Source organism: Myxine glutinosa, chromosome 6, assembly GCF_964187855.1.
Source record: "Myxine glutinosa chromosome 6, kmMyxGlut1.1, whole genome shotgun sequence".
NCBI classification, from domain to species: Eukaryota; Metazoa; Chordata; class Myxini; order Myxiniformes; family Myxinidae; genus Myxine; species Myxine glutinosa.
Window position 1 is genome coordinate 46,328,154 of NC_136266.1, and position 6,000 is coordinate 46,334,153.

A 6,000-nucleotide genomic window follows, 5' to 3' on the forward strand; every position below is an offset into this window, starting at 1 on the left:
TGCTCGGCCATGGAAACCCATTTCATGGAGCTTTCGACAAACAGTTGTTGTGCTGACGTTGCTTCCAGGGGCAGTTTGGAACTCGATAGTGAGTGCTGCAACTGAGGACAGACGATTTTTACACGCTTTTTCACGTACAAAGGAAGGTCCATTTCCCCCAATCATGTCTCTACGAGAATTTTAAGACTGTGACGGTATCGACCTTCACTCCAGGCTGTCACCGCAACATCACACTGAATTTAGCACCTTAAACAGGGAGACAGACAATGAAAGATGGCATCTGATCCTCAATGTGCGCATGGCGCAGCTGGCCCAACATTTGTATTGGAACACGTGCTCGAAAATTCACCTCCCACTGCTGGCACCGGCAACGGAATATTTCCCTTGAATTGAAAGCAGAACCAAAACAGCTCCGAGTTAATTACACGAGTGCTTCAGCACTCGGTGGTCCCGATCTGTGAGCTTGTATGTCCCACCATTCGTGGCTGAGCTGTTGTTGCTCCGAGACGTTTCCACTTCACAACAACAGCACTTACAGTTGACCGGGGCAGCTCTAGCAGGGCAGAAATTTGACAAACTGACTTGTTGGAAAGGTGGCATCCGATGATGGTGCCACGTTGAAAGTCACTGAGCTCTTCAGTACGGCCTATGCCACTGCCAATGTTTGTCTATGGAGATTGCATGGATGCATGCTTGATTATATATACCTGTCAGTAATGGGTGTGGCTGAAACAGCAGAATCCACGAATTAGAAGGGGTGTCCGCATACTTTTGGCCATGTAGTAGATATATATATATATATATGTACATATATATATACATATACACACAGTTCATTCAGAAAGTATTCAGACCCTCTCACTTTTTTCACATTTTGTTACGTTGCAGCCTTGTGCTGAAATCGTTTATATTCATTTTTTCCCTCATCAATCTACACTCAATACCCCATAATGACAAAGAGAAAACAGCATTTTAGAAAGTTTTGCAAATTTATTGAAAAGAAGAAACTGAAATATCACATTGACATAAGTATTCATACCCTTTCCTATGACACTTGAAATTTAGCTCAGGTGCCTCCCATTTCTCTTGATCATCTTTGAGATGTTTCTACACTTTGATTGGAGTCCACCTGTGGTAAATTCAATTGATTGACTTGATTTGGAAAGGCACACACCTGTCTATATAAGGTCTCACAGCTGACAATGCATATCAGAGCAAAAACCAAGCCGAGGTCGAAGGAACTGCCTGCAGAGCTCAGAGACAGGATTGTGTCAAGGCACAAATCTGGGGAAATGAATGAATGAATGAATGAATGAATGAATGATTGATCGTTTTAAGGCCATTTTCCCCGCGAGAGCGGGGGTTAGCCTTGCGGGGCCCCATGACAATCATGGTTCCCTGTTTGAGGCAATGTTTTTATGGCCGGATGCCCTTCCTGACGCCAACCCCTAGTCGCTTCTTACGATGTGCAGGGATACAGTGTACCTATTCTAAACCGGGGTACACACCGGGATCATTCATCCCAGCAAGCTGGTACTCAATTTGCCGACCTCGGAAGGATGACAGGCTGAGTCAACCCTCTTGGCGTTAATTCATCAAACGACCGGGATTCTAACCCAGTATCCTCGGATCCCAAGCCGGCACCCTAACCGCTGAGCCAACACCAGGGCTTCTGGAAGTTTCTCCCATCAACACACAAGATCTCTGGAGCTCAGCCAGAGTGACCATCGGGTTCTTGGTCACCTCTCTTACCAAGGCCCTTCCTCCAGGGGAAGCCCACAAAAAAAATCTCTGCTGCATTGAAGGTTCCCAAGAGCACAGTGGCCTCCATAATTCTTAAATGGAAGAAGTTTGGAACGACCAGGACTCTTCCTAGAGCTGGCCGCCCGGCCAAATTGAGCAATCGGGAGAGAAGGGCCTTGGTAAGAGAGGTGACCAAGAACCCGATGGTCACTCTGGCTGAGCTTCAGAGATCTTGTGTGTAGATGGGAGAAACTTCCAGAAGGACAACCATCACTGCAACACTCCACCGATCTGGGCTTTATGGCAGGGTAGCCAGACGGAAGCCTCTCTTCAGTGAAAGACACATGAAAGCCCGCTTGGAGTTTGCAAAAAAAGCACCTGAAGGACTCTCAGACTGTGAGAAACAAGATTCTGTGGTCTGATGAAACCAAGATTGAACTGTTTGGATTCCGTATATATATCGACCATTTAAACACATTCAGCCACAATAACTCCATTCAATGTACAATTTGTCGGAGTTGGAGTGAACTCCATGCAATGTACAATGTGCGCTGATCAAAAATGTAGTGGTCTGAGAGGGTCATTAACCAGTGTGGCAGCAACATTCAAGTGTAAGGTGTGCACAGAGGGAGCTGCAGATGGAGGAAATGTTGAGATGGATCTTGGAGACGGCGTAAAGCTGGAAGGTGTGAAAACATTTTGCTACCTAGGTGACATGCTGATGGCATGTCTCCATGCAGATTCACTTTTGTGAAATTCCAACTTCTGTCCTGGGAGTCCTGGCAATGTCATTGTGTTTTATACGTCTTCCACCCCCCCACACCCCCTTCCCGTGCCTCCTCCCCCCAAGCCCTCTCCCTCCCACAGATCTCCCGATGTCCCTGCTCTCAAATGTTGTACTTGTGTGCTTCCCTCTCTCTCCCCATCTTGTCTTCCGCTCCCTTTATCTTATGTTTTATGTGTTAGTTTGTCTTTTTTGATTAATGTTAGCTCTTACACGAGCCTCGACCTTGTATACAAAAAAAAAAAAAAAAAAAAAAAATGGAGAAGGTGGATCAGACTCGGTGACAGGTTGCTGGACTGAGATGTGCATGGAAGAAGTTTCGGGAACTGAGTGGCATGCTGACGAGGAGGGGAGTGTCGTTGAAGCTGAAGGGAAAGGTGTATGCTGCATGTTTGAGAAGTGTTATGATTTGTGGGAGTGAGACATGGGTAATGAACGTAGAGCAGCAACGAAGGCTGGAAAGGGTGGAAATGCGAATGGTTCGGTGGATGTGCGGTGTATCGTTGAGAGAGAGGAAGACAAATGATGAATTGCGAAAGATGATGGGAATGGAGCCTGTGATGGATGCTGTGAAGAGAAACGGGTTGAGATGGTTTGGTCATGTGTTGAGGAAGGATGAAAGTGACTGGTTGAGAAGAGTGATGGAAATGAATGTAGAAGGAAGTCGAGGACGGGGAAGACCGAGAAAGACTTTGCTAAAGATGGTGGAAGAAGAAATGCGGGCAAGGGGGTTAACAAGGAGAGATGCAGAAAATAGGGCAAAATGGAGAAGATTGTCATGGCGACCGCAAGGCTAACCCCCGCTCTTGCAGGGAAAATGGCCTTAAAATGCCTGTTTGTTTGTTGTATAAAACACAGAGTGTGTGTTTGTGTGTGTGTGTCCCTCATAAGGGTAGGTTTTAAAGGCTTTGAGTAGTGCTTTCGGAGGGATTTGAGTGGGGGGTTTGGAGGGGGGTGGGGGGGGTGGGTTTAAATGGGCAATATTTGAACACGACTGTGTGTCCACCGGTTAAAAGACCTAAAAGACTCTGAGGACGCAAAAGACCCCAAGGACCCAGAAGACCCAATGGACCCCAAACACCCAAAATACCCAAAGACCCAAAATACCCTGTAGACTGTTAAAGATACAAAAGACCATGAAGAGCCAGAAGTCCCCAAGGCCTCTGAAGACTCAAAATACCCTGAAGACCCAAAATACCCCTTCGACCCAGAAGACCCCATTGACTCTCAAGACCCAAAAGTCCCCAACAGACCCAAAAGACAGTAAAGTCCTTGAAGACCCAATGGACCCCAAACACCCAAAATACCCCAAAGACCCGGAACACCCAAATGACCCTGAAGACCGTTAAAGACCCCAAAGGCCCAACAGACCCCAAAGACTCTTAAATACCCAAAAATACCAAAAAAACAACAAAAGACACTGAATACCTCAAATTCCCCAAAGACCCATAAAGACCCCGAAGACCCAAAAGACTGTAAAGACCCCAAGACCCTTAAAGACCCAAAATACCCCAAAGACCGTTAAATATCCAGAAGACCATACATATCCAAAAGACCTCAAAGACCACAGGACCTTCAAAGACCTAAAAGACCACAAAGGCCCAGAAGACACAAAATAACCCAAAGACCCTGAAGATCCAAAGACCCAGAAGACCCTTAAATACCTCAAGGACCCAAAACATCCCAAAGACCCTGAAAGACCCAGAAGACTGAAAAGACCCCAAAGACTCAAAAACCCAAAAGACCCAGAAGACCCAAAATACCACAAACACTCAAAATCCATCAAAGATCGAAAAGACCATTAAGACCCCAGAAACAGACACACAAAACATAAAATAAAGGGAGCGGGAGACAAGATGGGGAGAGAGAGGGAGGCACACAAGTACAACAGCAAGAGAACAGGGGCAACGGAAGATCTGTGGGAGGAAGAGGGCTTGGGGGGAGGAGGCGTGGTGGGTGGGGGGGGGGGGGGGGTGGGAGAGGTATAAAACACATGCACACTGCTTGAACTTCCAGGAAAGAAAGAAGTCAGTATTTCAAAAAAAGTGGATCTGGGGTGAATTAACGGGGGTAGAAGAGATCAAGGTTTTGGATGGGGTATGGGATAAGAGATGGTGGTGAACAGCTGTTTTAAAGACCTGGAGGGTGGAGTGGGATTGAAGAGAGTCAGGAGTTTGTTCCAGAGGCAGGAGTAAAGAGGAATGAAGGAGTGAAGGTGAGCAGAGAGTCTTGATTTTGGCAGTTTAACCATAAGTGTTGCTGGCAGAGCTTGTGTGACCTGTAGGAATATTAGGGGGACAGAGCACAGAGAGAGCTGGGGGAGCAAGGCCGGAGAGGATTCAGTAGAAGACAGAAAGACCACCAACCTGCCTGCGGTGAGTGAGTGAAAGGCCCTCGGATTTAGTTTCATCGCGGGAGATTCCAATGATTCTGAAAGCTTTGGTTTCAACAGCGTGAAGCCGAGCTAGGTGTGAGGCAGGAGCACCGGCCCAGAGGGGAGAACAGTATTCCATTGAGCTGCGGATGAAAGCCTTGTTTGTGGTGAGCAGCTCAGTTGTGCCAAGGAAGAAATTTGCACGACGGAGGATGCCCAGTCCGCGGCTGGCTTTGGAGGCCCGCTTGGAAATGTGGTTTCCCCAGGAAATATCATGGCAGATAGTGAGACCCAAAAGTTTGAGTGACAGAACTTCTTGAAGAGGATTGTTGAGAAAGTAGATGGGAGGGTTGTCCAGTTGGTCTTTTCGGTGAGACATAGTAAGAGTGAGAGATTTGTCAGGATTGAAAGACATGTCCCACTTGTTTGACCAGTCTGTGATTTTTTTCCAGGTCTGCAGAGAGTGAGTAGGCTGCAGACTGCCGATCTGAGGGATGAGGAATGGTGCGGCAGAGAGTGGAGTCATCAGCAAAGAGGTATAGAGGATTTTCAAGAGAGTCACAGAGATCATTGATGAAGACCAGAAAAAGCACAGGGCCCAGAACACTGCCTTGGGGAACTCCAGCCTGAACAGGAAGGGGGAGATGAGAGAAACCCATTCAGGGCCACACGTTGACTACGACCAGAGAGGAAGTCCGCAAGCCATGCGTGGAGATTTCCATGGATACCATCGGAGGAGAGTTTGGTGAGCAGAGCGGGGTGCCAGACCGTATCGAATTGCACGTGATATGTCAAGGGAGACGGCTCTAATTTCCTGTTTGGCATTGAGGACCTCCATCCATTGTCGAGACAGCAGAAGCAGCATGTCCAGAGTAGAGTGACCTGGTCTGAAACCAAATTGATGATCAAGCCATTGGAGAAGAGGAAAGATTTGATATCCGAAGCAATGATGGATTCCATGACTTTGCTGATAATTGGGAGAAGGCTCATTGGTCTGTAGTTGCAAGGATGTTTTTGCACCTTTTTGGGGTAAAGTCTTTTTTTTTTCGGGTGTCGTTAAATCACAAGACCACGGCGGCCATTCAACCGGACCACGACG